The 17,750-nt window shown below is 42.9% G+C and overlaps 1 protein-coding gene and 1 long non-coding RNA gene across 2 annotated transcripts in view; both read right to left on the reverse strand.

Annotated features, from left to right (window-relative positions):
* Positions 1–17,750, reverse strand: part of LOC115163883 (calsyntenin-2-like) — a 240,668-nt gene that overhangs the window by 109,527 nt on the left and 113,391 nt on the right. The gene's annotated exons all lie outside the window — the stretch shown is intronic.
* On the reverse strand, positions 2,645–3,565 carry LOC115163645 (uncharacterized). Its single transcript, XR_003869782.1, has 2 exons — positions 3,533–3,565; positions 2,645–3,396 (listed from the first exon to the last, which is right to left on the reverse strand). It is a non-coding gene; the product is annotated as an uncharacterized LOC115163645 (long non-coding RNA).

Below are 17,750 nucleotides of genomic sequence, written 5' to 3' on the forward strand. Positions count from 1 at the left end.
TATATGCGGGATATATGGCCGATATCTGTCAATTGTACTATTGATGTAGTTCATTCATATTGAGCTCATTGTACAAATTTCACATATCAATATTTACTCAAGGTGATTCCTTTTTTTGTAAGTGTTTTTATTTACAAAATACAAGCCGGCATTCTTTTCCTAAATTATTCAGTTGTGTGGTTTTAATTTCTCCCTACTGCTCCAGTAGCGAACCTAACTGGTCCAATAGAGTTTACGCTTAAACATACAGTAGCCCATAGTGTTAAGCAATTGTTACATTTACATTGTGTAGAGGAAATATAGAGGCATACACAACGACAGAGGGAGGCTTGTGTACATACACTAACTGTTACTCATGAATGCATGCACAGAAGACTCTAGACTTTGTGTGTGTGTGTGTGTGTGTGGAGAGGTGTGATAGGGACACAGGTGTACTGTATCTTGTGAGGTGGTATGTACAGTGAGGGGAAAAAAGTATTTGATCCCCTGCTGATTTTGTACGTTTGCCCTAATTTGAATGGTAGGTTAATTTGAACAGTACTTACTTCCCTCATTAAAATGCTAATCAATTTATAACATTTTTGACATGCATTTTTCTGGATTTTTTTGTTGTTGTTATTCTGTCTCTCACTGTTCAAATAAACCTACCATTAAAATTATAGACTGATCATTTCTTTGTCAGTGGGCAAAGAAATGATCGTCAGCAGGGGATCAAATACTTTTTTCCCTCACTGTATGTGAGGAGTGAAGAAGAAGTAAATCTTTAACCTCTACCCCCACACACACACACACAGACACATACAGACACACCCACACACATACAGACAGACAGACAGACAGACAGACAGACAGACAGACAGAATGACTGGTCTTGTTTTTTACAGTCTAGCCCTGTGAAAAAACGAAAGAAACTCTGTCCATCACTCTCGTTACCGGCAAAATAAATATATTACAGCCACGCATGATCAGACTGTAGAGGGAGGGAAAAGAGGGGGAGCGCAACACACTCATCCATTTTTCAGAGCTCTTCACCGCAGCTGAACCTGGCAGACCAGAGCGAGGGAGAGAAGGGGAAAGAGGGAGAGAAGATAAGAGAGGGGGAGCAGGGGCCGAGGGCATGGGGAGAGGAAGGAAGGAAAGAGGGATGGAGGAGAAGAGAGAATTATTTTACTACCACCCTACAGCACAATCCTCCCCGTCATTTTCCCAGGTCTTGTTTTGCTTTCTTATTCATCATTTCTATTCATTTCAATTGATCGTTAGATGTGACTCTGCCTTCTGCAATGAGTCATCCGCCTCATTACAAAGACTTAGATTGAAATGCCTTTGGTTGCTTGATTGATTGACAGACCTATGTACTGTACCATGTAATAACATTTGATTAACTACAATGAGACTCATAATACAGTTTTTTACAATCGCTAGGACCCATTTCTCAATACTTAGGTCACTTTTTCAAAACTCTTCACACAGTCCTCCTAACCAATTTTCAGCTTGGCACAGCAGTTAATTTCACATCCAAAATACACTAAAACTACCAAAACACTTCATACATGTCTCAAATCAACTCATTCTTCCATTACACTAGCAAAGGTTGTCACCCAACAAGCACACTTTGTCACTCATGAAACAATGACCTAAAAAATACTAACAACAGGTAGCATTACACAATGTTTTCTTTTGTAAAATGTCTTTACCAAACAAGAATGACACCACTCTACTGTTTATAATTGTCACGTCCTGACCATAGAGTGCTCTTATTTTCTATAGTAGAGTAGGTCAGGGCGTGACTGGGGGGTTTTGTCAAGTTTAATTTTTCTATGTTGTGTTCTAGTTTCTTTTTTCTATGTTGGGGTTTTCGTATGATTCCCAATTAGTGGCAGCTGGTCATCGTTGTCTCTAATTGGGGATCATATTTAAGTAGTTGTTTTTCCCACTTGTGTTTGTGGGAGATTATTTTTTGAGTTAGTGCATGTTGCACTGCTGGCGTCAAGGTTTGTGTGTTGTTTATAGTTTATTGTTTGTCTTGCAAAGTTTCACATTCAAATAAAAGATGTGGAATGAAACTCACGCTGCGCTTTGGTCCGTTCCTACACACAAGCGTGACAATAATTCACTGCAGTATATGTTACAGTATATGTTACAGTATATGTTACATATGTTACAGGAATGAGTCAGACATGATGCAATATGCTTATCTCCCTCACTAGCTTTAAGCACCAGCTGTCAGAGCAGCTCACAGATCACTGCACCTGTACATAGCCCATCTATAATTTAGCCCAAACAACTACCTCTTCCCCTACTGTATTTATTTATTTTGCTCCTTTGCACCCCATTATTTCTACTTTGCACTTTCTTCTACTACAAATCTACCATTCCAGTGTTTTACTTGCTATATTGTATTTACTTTGCCACCATGGCCTTTTTGCCTTTACCTCCCTTATCTCACCTCATTTGCTCACATTGTACATAGACTTATTTTTCTACTGTATTATTGACTGTATGTTTGTTTAACTCCATGTGTAACTCTGTGTTGTTGTATGTTGTCGAACTGCTTTGCTTTATCTTGGCCAGGTCGCAATTGTAAATGAGAACTTGTTCTCAACTTGCCTACCTGGTTAAATAAAGGTGAAATAAATAAATAAATATGTTTTATGTCATTTTATGGCATTGAGTGATTCCAAAATACAATAATTTGTATATACACCATCTACCGATACAGATGCAGTAGCAACGCTAGTCAACCCTGTCTTCCACATTTGGCCACAGGTTCTCATCCACATCACATCTTATGTCATCTTGGGCAATACACCTAGGAAAGAATCTTTTGGCATGCCTGGTCCATCCTTGGCAATCTTCTGCAGATATGTCCAGGCATCCAGCATTCATTGCGTACAAGGGGGACATTTGATCATGTGGATGGTGGTCATAAACTTTCCACCTCAATGAGGAAAATAATTCCTCTATGGGGTTGAGCAATGGAGAGTAAGGTGGGAGAAAAAGTGACACCATCCTGGGATGGGCTGTAAACCACTCTGTGACTGCACAGGAGTGGTGAAATGCCACATTGTCCCATACAATTACAAACGTTGGCCGATTTCACCTCACTGCAACCCTTTCCTCACCTGGCACAACCCTTCCATAGAGGTCATTCAGGAATGAAATGAGACACTCGGTTTTGTATGGCCCAATTAGCGGTTTGTGTAACAGCAATCCATCAGAGGATATTGCTGCACACATTGTGATGTTGGCACCCCTCTGGCCCGGGACATCCACTGTGACTCTTTTCCCAATAACATTCCTTCCTCACCGCCATGTTTTGGCCAAGTTGAAACCAGCCTCATCCATAAAGATGAATATGTGGGGTGTTTGCCTGGCTTCAATCTCCATGACTCTCTAAAATAAATCCACAAGGCAACATAAGAGTTAGGCTATTACAGTAGTTTACATTATACCTAAAAACATGTCATTGTGTGCCTCTGTCCTGTTTGGTTTTGTTCAAAACTAGTTCTGTATTTTATAGTCATCTTACCTGGACATATTGGTTCCTGAGTTGCTTGACTCGTTCAGAGTTCCTCTCAAAGGGGACAGTGTACAACTGCTTCATCCTGACTTGATGTTGTTTCAGGACTCTAGAAATAGTTGTTATGCTTACATTGTGAATATTTCCAAATGTCATGTTGTCTGCCAACACTCTGTCCCGAATCTCTGTGAGTTTTATGCCATTGTTTCTGATGACCATTTCAACTATTGCAGTTTCCTGCACAGCAGTGAAAATCCTACCTCTCCTGCCTGTGGGAGGTAACCGTTGGGTCCTACGCAGAAATACAAAAACAATTAGGCTTTGCTCAATTTACTTGTGTAATGTGCAGTTCTGTCAGATGCCCTTGCAGAATGCACATCTTACCTGTTGTTTTGCCGGAAATTTCTCTCAATAGATGCCACTGTTGAGTGTTGCAGATTTGGCTGCACTCTCAGACCAGCCTCTCTCATTGATAGACCATGATTTATTACATGATCAATTATAGTAGCCCTAATCTCATCTGAGACTACAGCTCTTGATCTTCCACTCAGTCTTCTTTCACCACGCATACAGTTGAAGTCGGAAGTTTACATACACTTAGGTTGGAGTCATTAAAACTCGTTTTTTAACCACTCCACAAATTTGTTGTTAACAAACTATAGTTTTGGCAAGTCGGTTAGGACATCTACTTTGAGCATGACACAAGTAATTTTTCCGACAATTGTTTCAGACAGATTATTTCACTTATAATTCATGGTATCACAATTCCAGTGAGACAGAAGTTTAAGTTGACTGTGCCTTTGAAGAGCATGGAAAATTCCAGAAAATGATGTCATGGCGTTAGAAGCTTCTAATAGGCTAATTGACATCATTTGAGTCAATTGGAGGTGTACCTATGGATGTATTTCAAGGCCTACCTTCAAACTCAGTGCCTCTTTGCTTCACATCATGGGAAAATCAAAAGAAATCAGCCAAGTCCTCAGAAAAAAAATGTAGACCTCCACAAGTCTGGTTCATCCTTGGGAGCAATTTCCAAACACCTGAAGGTACCACGTTCATCTGTACAAACAATAGTACGCAAGTATAAAAACCATGGAACCACGCAGCTATCATATCGCTCAGGAAGGAGACACGTTCTGTCTCCTAGGGATGAACGTACTTTGGTGCGAAAAGTGCAAATCAATCCCAGAACAACAGCAAAGGACCTTGTGAAGATGCTGGAGGAAACAGGTACAAAAGTATCTATATCCACAGTAAAACGAGTCCTATATCGACATTACCTGAAAGGCCACTCAGCAAGGAAGAAGCCACTGCTCCAAAACAGTCATAAAAAAAGCCAGACTACGATTTGCAAATGCACATGGGGACAAAGATTGTACTTTTTGGAGAAATGTCCTCTTGTCTGATGAAACAAAAAACATAACTCGTTATGTTTGAAGGAAAAAGGGGGAGGCTTGCAAGCCGAATAACACCATCCCAACCGTGAAGCACGGGGGTGGCAGCATCATGTTGTGGGGTGCTTTCCTACAGGAGGGACTGGTGCACTTCACAAAATAGATGGCATCATCAGGAAGGACAATGATGTGGATATATTGAAGCAACATCTCAAGATGTCAGTCAGGAAGTTAAAGCTTGGTCGCAAATGGTCTTACAAATGGACAATGACCCCAAGCATACTTCCAAAGTTGTGGCAAAATGGCAAAAGGACAACAAAGTCAAGGTATTGGAGTGACCATCACAAAGCCCTGACCTCGATCCTATAGAAAATGTGTGGGCAGAACTGAAAAATCATGTGTGAGCAAAGAGGCCTGCAAACCTGACTCAGTTACACCAGCTTTGTCAGGAGGAATGGGCCAAAATTCACCCAACTTATTGTGGGAAGCTTGTGGAAGGCTACCCGAAATGTTTGACCGAAGTTAAACAATTTAAAGGCAATGCTACCAAATACTAATTGAGTGTATGTAAACTTCTGACCCACCGGGAATGTGATGAAAGAAATAAAAGCTGAAATAAATCATTCTCTCTACTATTATTCTGACATTTCACATTCTTAAAATAAAGTGTTGATCCTAACTGACCTAAGATGGAATTTTTACTCTGATTATAATGTCAGGAATTGTGAAAAACTGAGTTTAAATGTATTTGGTTAAGGTGTATGTAAACTTCTGACTTCAACTGTATGTACTCCTTTCCCTCTCCCAGCCACTCTTCTTCCTCTGTCAGCCACTTCTCTATCGCTGGCTGGGTCCATGTTTACATTACAGTACAGCATTATTCCTAAAATGTCCCCTTTTGTATAGATGGTAATGAAATTGAAAGACTAACACCTGGGTAGGTGTTCAGCTACAATGGGAATCAGCTGTGGTTGGTCTAATTGTTTTGATAGCATTTCATTTTTTAGATTTGGAATATATTTCAATATGGTATTACTGTAGAAATGTAGCAAATTGCTGTCTTATTCAATGTTGTGTTATGTTAGGTTTTGAGTTTAACAGTTTTGAAAAGAGTATGTAAACATGTGCAAATTGGCCTGTAGGCATATAGAGTTTTGGTGGTGGTTGTGTCTGAGTGAGAAAATAATTCATGAAATTTAAAAGATGTAGTCGTTGAATGCATTTTGTGCCAAAGCAATGAAAAATGATCCACAGTTTAACCCACATAGACTGCTGTTGTGTTCACTGTGTGAAGAGTTTTGAAAAAGTGACCTAAGTATTGAGAAATGGGTCCTAGCGATTGAAAAAAACAGTAGTATGGCTTTGCATGGATCTGACTGTCAGACATACAACACATCACTGTCACTAACACCATCGCAACTACCCTGAGGGCAGGGGTCAAGGTGGTAGGTAGAAGCTAATCACAGGCTGAAAGATCAGGTCCAGGGGCCAATCAGAACAAGTGAGGTGATCTGCTGTCCAATTAATTACAGTGTAACTTCTGTCCTCCACCAATCTTTACGCAACAATAATCTCATTATACAGAGTTTGCACAGGAAGCTCACCTTATCAACAGCACACCCAGAAAACAAGATACAATCTTTAATTGCATTGTGATATAATCCAACTCTTGAATAATATAATTAATTATTGATTTAGTTTATTTGGCCTAATAAAATGTTTTGGCACCTACCATTTCTGGCCTCTAACAATGTGTGTGTGTGTGTGTGTGTGTGTGTGTGTGTGTGTGTGTGTGTGTGTGTGTGTGTGTGTGTGTGTGTGTGTGTGTGTGTGTGTGTGTGTGTGTGTGTCTGCATGTACGTGTGTGGACCTGGCCTAGGGATGGATGTGTGTAGGAGAGGAATTATAGATAACCTTTCAGATGTTAATTGTCTCCCTGCTGGCGGCCTCCGCATCTTCCCCAGTAAATGCTAATACAACATTTGTGCTACAATGTTGGTCTTAACCTGTGCACAGCCACAAAGGACACACAAGGAGAGTACCTATGTCTATGCAATCATGTGTGTGCATACCGGTGGAGGCTCCTCAGAGGAGGAAGGGGAGGACCATTCTCCTCAGAGAATTTCATAAAAATTAAAATAGTGAAACAATAAAAAAGTTAGCCTTTTTAGATTAAACTATACTAAATATATTCACGTCACCAAATAATGTTTTGCAATGAAGGTCTACAGGAGTCTCAACAGCACTCTGTAGGGTAGCACCATGGTGTAGCCATAGGACAGCTAGCTTCTGTCCTCCTCTGGGTACCTTGACTTCAATACAAAACCTAGGAAGCTCATGGTTCTTACCCCCTTCCATAGACTTACACAGTAATTATGACAACTTCCGGAGGACGTCCTCCAACGTATCAGAGTGCTTTCAGCATGAACTGACATGTTGTCCAGCCAATCAAAGGATCAGAGAATGAATCTAGCACTGAAAGCATAAGCTACAGCTAGCTAGTGCTGCAGTGTATAAAATGTGGTGAGTAGTTGACTCAAAGAGAGAGAAAGACAATAGTTGAACAGTTTTGAACAAATTGATTTCTTCCAAAATTAATCAGGAGAGAGAGCTAGCAATATTTGGTTTACTTTCACTTTCACTTAGCTAGCAAATGCAGTTAGCTTGTTTAACTGACACAAACACCCGGCTCAAGCAGAGAGGGATGCTATGTTAGCTAGCTGGCTATGGCTATCCAACACCGGCACTCTTTCAAGTTAAAGTTTAATTAATTTATTGCCACTGGGGCCCGCCGGTGTAACTGCTAAACTGCTTTCTTACTGTACACTGTAGTGCATGATTGTAGCGGGTTCACTAACGCGTTAGTTCTATTAGCTATGTAGACTTTGACGTTACTGTAGCTAATATGGTGACAATGATGTAGGCTGTGTGTAGCAGTTATGATAGGAAGGTTTGGCTTGGAAAGTTTTTTTCACCCAGTCACAGACAGCTGATGTGGTGTGCACTGAAGTCTGCAAGTGAAGGGGAAAGGTGAGAGGAGGAGACCGCGAGAAGGAATACAACGAGCTGTTTGAATGTTGCTATGAAAGTTAACTGTTTGTGTGTGATCAGAGATGTATTCATTCCGTCGATTCTGTTGAAAAACATTTCTTAAATGGAAAGAAATGGAAGAAACAGGGATAAACATACCTGAATTTGTCCAATAGAAACTCTCATTTGCATCTGTTGACTAATGATTACACCCTAGATCAACTAGATGCAGGCAAGAGTGTGAAAGACGGTATTGACTGTGTCACTGTCTGTCACCTTGATTACAAAAAATGATCTAAACCTGTGTGCACCTACATTGTAAACTTTCATTCATAGACTAGGTTGTAGCAACCTCATGATGGGTATAGGGAAAATGTGAGTATCATATAGGAGCCTAAACGTATCAATGTTACAATATGGAATATGAATGACATTCATCCAATATGCTGTAATAGAAATAAGGCAATGCTCTTGAAAAATGTAATAATTCTCCCTCATCTTAAACGGCACCGACCGCCACTGGTGCATGCACACCCTTGTTTGTGTGTGAGATAGTAGTTTAATAAAACCCTACAACCCCATCCCTCTCTCCCTCTCTTCCCCATCCCTCTCTCCCTCTCTTCCCCATCCCTCTCTCCCTCTCTTCCCCTATCCCTCTCTCCCTCTCTTCCCCATCCCTCTCTCCCTCTCTTCCCCATCCCTCTCTCCCTCTCTTCCCTATCCCTCTCTCCCTCTCTTCCCCATCCCTCTCTCCCTCTCTTCCCCATCCCTCTCTCCCTCTCTTCCCCTATCCCTCTCTCCCTCTCTTCCCCATCCCTCTCTCCCTCTCTTCCCCTATCCCTCTCTCCCTCTCTTCCCCATCCCTCTCTCCCTCTCTTCCCATCCCTCTCTCCCTCTCTTCCCCATCGCTCTCTTCCTCTCTCCCTCTCTTCCCCATCCCTCTCTCCCCTCTCTTCCCCATCCCTCTCTTCCCCTATCCCTCTCTCCCTCTCTTCCCCATCCCTCTCTCCCTCTCTTCCCCTATCCCTCTCTCCCTCTCTTCCCCATCCCTCTCTCCCTCTCTTCCCCATCCCTCTCTCCCTCTCTTCCCCATCCCTCTCTCCCTCTCTTCCCCATCCCTCTCTTCCTCTCTTCCTCTCTTCCCCATCTCTCTTCCTCTCTTCCCCATTCCTCCCTCTCTCCCTCTCTTCCCCATCCCTCTCTTCCCCTCTTCCCCATCCCTCTCTCCCTCTCTTCCCCATCCCTCTCTTCCCCTCTTCCCCATCCCTCTCTTCCTCTCTTCCTCTCTTCCCCATCCCTCTCTTCCTCTCTTCCCCATCCCTCTCTTCCTCTCTTCCCCGTCTCTCTCTTCCTCTCTTCCCCATTCCTCTCTTCCCCCATCCCTCTCTTCCTCTCTTCCTCTCTTCCCCATCCCTCTCTTCCTCTCTTCCCCATCTCTCTCTCCCTCTCTTCCTCTCTTCCTCTCTTCCCCATCCCTCTCTTCCTCTCTTCCCCGTCTCTCTCTCCCTCTCTTCCTCTCTTCCTCTCTTCCCCATCCCTCTCTTCCTCTCTTCCTCTCTTCCCCATCCCTCTCTTCCTCTCTTCCCCGTCTCTCTCTTCCTCTCTTCCCCATTCCTCTCTTCCCCCATCCCTCTCTTCCTCTCTCCCTCTCTTCCCCATCCCTCTCTTCCTCTCTTCCTCTCTTCCCCATCCCTCTCTTCCTCTCTTCCCCGTCTCTCTCTCTCTCTCGTCCTCTCTTCCTCTCTTCCCCATCCCTCTCTTCCTCTCTTCCCCGTCTCTCTCTCCCTCTCTTCCTCTCTCCCTCTCTTCCCCATCCCTCTCTTCCTCTCTTCCCCGTCTCTCTCTTCCTCTCTTCCCCATTCCTCTCTTCCCCCATCCCTCTCTTCCTCTCTCCCTCTCTTCCCCATTCCTCTCTTCCTCTCTTCCTCTCTTCCCCATCCCTCTCTTCCTCTCTTCCCCGTCTCTCTCTCTCTCTCGTCCTCTCTTCCTCTCTTCCCCATCCCTCTCTTCCTCTCTTCCCCGTCTCTCTCTCCCTCTCTTCCTCTCTCCCTCTCTTCCCATCCCTCTCCACATTGCAAGGCCTCTTATTCCGTATTAATGAGATGCATTAAAATGGTAGGCCCTGATCCGCTCTCTTTTCTCTTCTGTCAGTGATTACACTGTAGACCTGTACTGTGCTGTATGCTAGTGTCCAGCACATCATATCCCTAATAGAACAAAATACAGTACACAGTATGATTGGAGTACCCATCGGACATAAGCCACCAGCCAAGCCGCAGAAATGCAACACATGAGGAAGGTATCATTTTGCTGGTCTGTAGACTGATGCCCTGTCCCATTGTAGACTATCACAGTGTAAATGTCTACCTTTCTCCATCTTTCCTAATATCTCTCTCTCCATCCCCCTTCCCTTCCTCAATCTAACCCTGTACTGCATGTAGGTCCTTGCACAGTCAGCTGTTTCCTCCCAATAGAGTCCCAAAGTAGCTGTGCTCTGCTGATTGTCATGATAACCACCTGAATACAGCTAATCCACATGGAGAGGATGGAGTGTCCAATAAAGTGAAATGTACAGAGTGAGATTATGAGGGAGATAAAAAAAATAAGATATATTGAGAGACAAAAATAACATATATTGAGAGAAAAAAAACTTTGGAAGACAAGAGCATGTGTTGGCGGGGAGTTGGCAGCAACTTGGCAGCAACTTGGCAGCACTGGAAAACGGATGAGAGAGAAAAGGTGTTTAAAATAAAAGGAATAAGAAAGTGTTAGTGAGTTGGTGTTACTTCGTGGAGGATTTCATGACACACGCTAAGGTCATGGCTGCAGGTGACTTGTTACGCCAGGTTTTGTCACACTGTCACCTGCTGTCATGTTGTCAGGTGTTGTATCATTGACATGAAGCAGTATCATGGCAATCACGATGTGATGAACAGGGTTGGGGTGCGTACGCATGTGTGTGTGTGTGTGTGCGCGCATGTGTGCGCGCATGTGTGTGCATCTGATAATACATAGTCCATTGAGGCAATTATCCAAACTGGAAAATACCCGGCCTCCGTCCAGCAGCTCATTACATTAGATATATAAATGACCTAAATTCTACACAGCAATCAAACCTCAGTGAAGGAATAGCACATTAATATGCCAAGGGCTGGGCCCTGTCCAAAACAAACTCTGCAGCCAGTCGGCACCCAAACCCGTAGAGAACGTTAGGGGAACGTTAGAAAAGCATAGCTAAGGCCCTTGACGGTGTGAGAAGCACATCAGATAAAGTCCAAGTGTTCATCACAGAGTGCTGATGCTGAGTCATAAAGCCTTCAAGGTATATAAAAATTTCCATTTAAATGAAAAAGACTGAAGGAGAGGGGGAGTGGGTTACGGAGAGGGAGGGGAAGAGGAGGAAGAGGGAGGAGAAGGGGAGGTAGGGTGGGTGTCAACAGGAGGAACTAATCTAAGGATGTGTAGTGGAGTTCCAGGAATAAATGGGGATCCTAGGAAGGAGTTCCAGGAATAAAGGTGGATCCTAGGAAGGAGTTCCAGGAATAAAGGGGGATCCTAGGAAGGAGTTCCAGGAATAAAGGTGGATCCTAGGAAGGAGTTACAGGAAGAAAGGTGGATCCTAGGAAGGAGTTACAGGAAGAAAGGTGGATCCTAGGAAGGAGTTACAGGAAGAAAGGTGGATCCTAGGAAGGAGTTACAGGAAGAAAGGTGGATCCTAGGAAGGAGTTACAGGAAGAAAGGTGGATCCTAGGAAGGAGTTACAGGAAGAAAGGTGGATCCTAGGAAGTAGTTCGGGGAAGAAAGGTGGATCCTAGGAAGGAGTTTCAGGAAGAAAGGTATATCCTAGGAAGTAGTTCCAGGAAGAAAGGTGGATCCTAGGAAGGAGTTCCAGGAAGAAAGGTGGATCCTAGGAAGGAGTTCCAGGAAGAAAGGTATATCCTAGGAAGTAGTTCCAGGAAGAAAGGTGGATCCTAGGAAGAACTTCCAGGAAGAAAGGGGGGACCTAGGAAGGACTTCCAGGAAGAAAGGGGGGACCTAGGAAGGACTTCCAGGAAGAAAGGGGGATCCTAGGAAGGACTTCCAGGAAGGAATTCCAAGTGGAAAAGGGGTGAAGAGGGAAAAGGAGCAGAGAGGTTGGTAGGCTGATACACACACACATGAAACAAGCGTATAGTCTCTATTACACACACACACACACACACACACACACACACACACACACACACACTCACATAGCACTCTCTACCTCTCTAAAACACTGACGCAAGCTGTGACAAGTCTGTGACTGCCCTTTGCTGTATGCCCCCTGTGGCGCTACATTGAGACGTGTCCTGTCTTTCTCCCTGCTCTCCCCTGCTGCTTTGACATACTGCTCTCTTTAACAGCTGACTTGGAATCAGAGCTTCCCTGAACAGACACTACATCAGGAGATACTGCTCTCTTTAACAGCTGACTGGGGAGTTTAACTCAACACTACATTAGGGGTTCTAAGGGGCTGAAAGGTATGCTGGTTTTGGTCCTAGACTGATTTCTACCTGTAAAATCAGGTGTGTGACCTCTTCAGCCAGCAACATCAGTAACATGAGTCATACAGTAAGTTTAGGAACGCATTTCATTTGAAAGTGTTTCTCGTCAAATAACCAAGGCCCATGTTTCTACTTGAAGAAAGCACAACAGTGTTGATATGACTGAATACACAGCGGTCTAAGGCGCTGCATCTCAGTGCTAGAGGCGTCACTACAGACCCTGGTTAGATTCCAGGCTGTATCACAACCGGCTGTGATTGCGAGTCCCATATGGCGGCGCACAATTGGCCCAGCGTCATACGGGTTTGGCCAAGGTAGGCTGTCATTGTAAATAAGAATTTGTTATTGATTTCCTAGTTAAATAAAGGTTAAATCAAATAAATAAAAGATATCATACACACAAACATAAGCAATTATTTTCTGGAGTTGATAACAGGAGACCAGTTCTCTACAAACACAAATTGGAGACTGGCAATAATCGTATCCATTTCATTTTTAGGCATCTTGCCATGTAAACATCCTATCATACGAAGACACTCGTTGGCTTTCTTGGTGACGTAGTGTTGGCATGGTTCCCTGTGTCTGTTGTGGCGTGATGGTGGCCGTGCACTAAATTCATAAATTAAAGCCAAACGTGTGGATGGAAGCCATTGACTGACAGAGATCTGTGCTATCGTTATGGAAACGCTGTGATAGATTGCGGGAAATGTGCGAACACTCCGAAGGAAATCCGAAACAAATCAGAACAAGAGAGAAGGAAAATTATGTTGATGTTCAACGGCAATGGCATCATTCTCCTCCTCCTCATCATCCTCCTCCTCCTCCTTGTCTTGACGTGACTTTCATTAATCTGATGACTGTTATTTATTCAAATCCACTAACAAAGTTTAATTGTTGCCAGATTAAATTAATCATGTAACAATTAACTGATTTGGAAGATGTTCTTTATAGAGTTACCATCTCCAAGATTCACCTCTAAAGTTATATATCGATAACAGTCACTTATTAATCATTACTTCATATCAGTCTCATTCTCAACGTCGCAGACTTCTTGAATCCGCAAGAACCCCAGCCTTTTCTGATTATTCAGTTCTACACAAAATGTATTTAATTATTTATTTCATAACTAACTAAATAATATCACAGAATACACATACACACTTACATGAGACAAAAGTCCCTAGTGAACTGACAAGATATGACTGCTTATTACACAGAGATGGAGAAGGGGGTGGGGAAAATAGAGAGATAGGAGAAACCGACATTTATCGTGGACACATTCTAGAACTGTTCAAACATTAATCATATACCTTGCACACAAACTGCCGGCCGTTTGGGTAAGAAATGCAATGTTTTTACGTGTAGAAGTCTTTGTTCTTCATCTCTCTGTTGAAACCAATCGATCCTTCTATTGGGGAATGGCTCGATGGGTGTAAGGCTCTGATGGTCCACCAGAGGTCACAATGGCATTCTTAGTTGTCCTGGCTTGGAGTGGTGTTTCTTCAGAACAGATACTCAGTGATTGTCTGAGATGGGATTTTCATGCTTCCCACCTCGTGTCTTTATTCAAAGTTCTTGGACCACTTTTACATGCCCAGCTGCAGACTGGAAATGTTTATCTGTCTGATAGAATTTGATGGGCTCATGTCTGTTAAATTGGCTGTCTGTAATGGTGTGCCACAGGGCTCTGTGCTTGGTCCCCTCTTATTCACTATTTATATAAATCATTTATAAAAAAAAATTGTAAAATGCGCAACTTCAATTTTATGCTGATGATACTGTTATTTATTGTTGTGCCCTGTCTCTCACTGTTCAACATACCTTGTGTCAATTGAAGCTTATCCTCAATACTGACAAAACTAAACTAATGGTGTTTTCTAAAGCAAGAAATAGACCTCTGAACCTTTCACATATTACTACCTGTCAGGGCAATGAGACTGAGACTGTAACCTCATAAATATCTTGGAATTTTAATTGATGACGGCCTCTATTTTAAGTTGCATATTCAACAACTTACAAAACAATTGAAGCTGAAGTTGGGATTTTATTTTAGGAATAAGGCCTGTTTTTCTTTTGAAGCCAGAATGAAGCTAGTATCAGCCACATTTATGCCTATACTAGACTATGGGGATATTTTATATATGAATGCTTCCGCTCAGTGTTTGAGATCAATCGACAACCTTTACCATGGCGCATTGAGATTTATTTTCAACTGCAAAACCGTTACACACCACTGCACTCTATATACCAGGGTTGGTTGGCCTTCTCTAGTCAATCGTAGGCAAGGTCACTGGTATACTTTTATATATAAAGCCATTTTGACTTTACTAACTTTTTATTTGGGCATTTTTATTGTTCAGAAATGTGGTGGGTACTCTCTTCGTTCGCAGGACTTTATCCTGCTAACTGTTCCAAATGTCCGAACTGAATTTGGTAAAAGGGCTTTTATGTACTCTGCGCCATCGGCTTGGAACGCCTTACAAAATACTTTTAAACTGGAAGAACTTGTCCCGATTGTTTAAAAAAAATCATTGATGAAGGATTTTGAGGCTGATTCCCTGACCTGTCAATGTTTATAATTTGCTGTTTTATGATTTTGTTATACTCTTGTGAATTCTGTTTTTTCAATAGATTACCTGTAGTTGTTCATGTTGTCTGTCTGTATTTGTGTAATGACTTGGTGCTGCCTGTCTTGGCCAGGACGCTCTTGAAAAAGAGATTTCAAATCTCAATGAACCCTTCCTGGTTAAATAAAGGTTAAAGAAATAAAAAATAAGGTCTAGTCTTTATCTTCTTCACCTCGTGTTGAGTTTCAGAATTTCCAACCATTTCAACATGTAGCCACAGCTGCATGCTTTCTTGTCTGGGAGTTTCAACCATTTGTAATGTTTAGCTCACACTTCACGTCTGCTGGTCTGCATGTCAATTCTTAGTGAGTCCTTTTAAGCGCTCTGGTCAAAAAGGGAGGTTCCATCACACTGACATGCTCTTCTGACCTCATTCGGGGTGTGGCTTAGTTAATGTGCAAGGGACATGAAACCTATGATCCTAAAATCACATTCCTGTCTTAAGAAAAATAGTTTCATCGTTCTTCATATTGTATTAACATCCTATTGGATATAAACTGAAGTTACAGCATTTGATTCATACAATTTTTAATAACATCGCAAAATGACATGATTATTCTTTAGATCCCCACTGACCATTCTTAATATTCCTATCTTAGAAATAGTGTTCCAATATGAACTTTTTTTGGACGTTATAGTTTTGGCGGCAAACGTTTCCTGGAGGACAAAGGCATTCATTTGGTTGGTACTGAAGAGCAGGAGAGGATTCTCTGCTGCATAAGATTTACGATTGGTGTGAGGTGTCATAAAACCGGCCTAGCCCCCCCCCTCTCCTCTCCTGTGGGAGAGAGGGGGGCCTGGGTATCTGTCAGCCATTTGCCAAGCTGATCTGAGGCCTTGGATCCTCGACCAGGAGAGTCATGACATCCTCCTCCTCCTCCTTTTCGTCATCATCATCATCCTCATCATCATCCTCATCACCCTCATCCTCCTCCTCTTCATCTTCCTCTTCCTCCTCATCATCATGTAGAGGCAATGTGGAGCCTATAGAATAGCCAATCAACTATCAACCAGTCAGTCTATCAACCAATTACATTACAATTACATCCAATCAGGATAGTGCACTGTAACCAATCCAACATTATGATCAAAGGTATGTACATACAGCACTGCCTCTCTGTCTGTTTCTATAGAGATAATGCACTGCCTCTGTCTGTTTCTATAGAGATAATGGAAGGGTAGCTGGGTGGTGTGTTAGAGGGAAAATGACAGAGTTGAGAAAGTGAAATAGAAGAGGTGATAGAGAGGGAGAGAGAGAGAGATAAAGAGAGGGAGAAAGAGAGGAAGAAAGAGAGAGAGAGGGAGAAAGAGAGAGAGATAAAGAGGGAGAAAGAGAGCGAAAGAGAGAGAGAGATAAAGAAGGGGAGAGAGAGAGGGAGAAAGAGAGAGAGATACATAGGGAGAAAGAGAGCGAAAGAGAGAGAGAGATAAAGAAGGGGAGAGAGAGAGGGAGAAAGAGAGAGAGATACATAGGGAGAGAGAGATGAAGAGAGGGATAGAGAGAGAGAGAGAGAGAGAGAGAGAGAGAGAGAGAGAGAGAGAGAGAAAGAGGACAAGGACAACCAAAATGCAGTCAGCCTAATGACAGAAGATAAGAATCAGGGCTAAAAGCAACCTTGATGAATATGGCAGTGACACACACCAGTAAAGCCAGAACCCCCCCCCCCCCCCCCGCTCTAATCAGTGGGGGCACAGTCATGGATCAGCCATTATTGATGGTGACCCTGGAGCAATTGGGGTTAAGTGCCTTGCTCTAGGGCAGAGCAACAGATTTTTCACCTAGTCATCTAAGGGATTTGAACTAGCAAACTTTCAGTTACATTTTACACATTTTAGTAATTTAGCAGACGCTCTTATCCAGAGCAACTTACAGTAGTGAATACATTTCATACATTTCTTTTTTTTGTACTGGTCCCCCGTGTGAATCGAACCCAAAACCCTACCGTTGCAAACACCATGCTCTACCAACTGAGCCACACGGGATACTGGCCCAACACTCTAACCACTAGGCTACCTGCCACCCAGAATTTCACACACACACGAAAATGACTCATCTTACCACACATCTCTTTCCCTAGTCCACATATGGTGGTATGTACAAATTACATTGTAATTAGTATAGTATAACAGTCCATTTTGAGATGATTCACAGAAAACTCTCACTCCTTCCCTCACTCCCTTCCCTACCTCTCTCTCTACCTCCCTCTTTCTTCCCCTACTCCCTCTTTCTTCCCCTTATGGAGTAGGCATGTAGTTAGGCTTCTTGGAATGTTCTTAAGCTGATTAAGTGTTGTGTTTTGATGTGCGCGCCACGGCACGAGGAACCATAATGAGAACAATGCATGATGAAAGACCATCTGCTAAGGCCTAGTAGCAAGGGAACGAGGGAGAGATTACAAAGAGGAGTGGTATGGGAGGACGAGTGGAAAGGGTTCCTATTGTTCATCTCTACGGGGAAACACAGAGACCCATCAAGGAGGAGGAGAGAGATACTCAATGTAGAGAGAGGTTTATTTTCACAGGTTGGTGAACAGCTGAAAGGCGTGTGTTTGAGCGTGCATACGTGTGTGTGTGTGTGTGTGTGTGTGTGTGTGTGTGTGTGTGTGTGTGTGTGTGTGCGTCATTAGTCCTGATGGTGTGATAGTGAGCG

Source organism: Salmo trutta, chromosome 26 (assembly GCF_901001165.1).
Source record: "Salmo trutta chromosome 26, fSalTru1.1, whole genome shotgun sequence".
In the NCBI taxonomy this organism is placed as follows: domain Eukaryota; kingdom Metazoa; phylum Chordata; class Actinopteri; order Salmoniformes; family Salmonidae; genus Salmo; species Salmo trutta.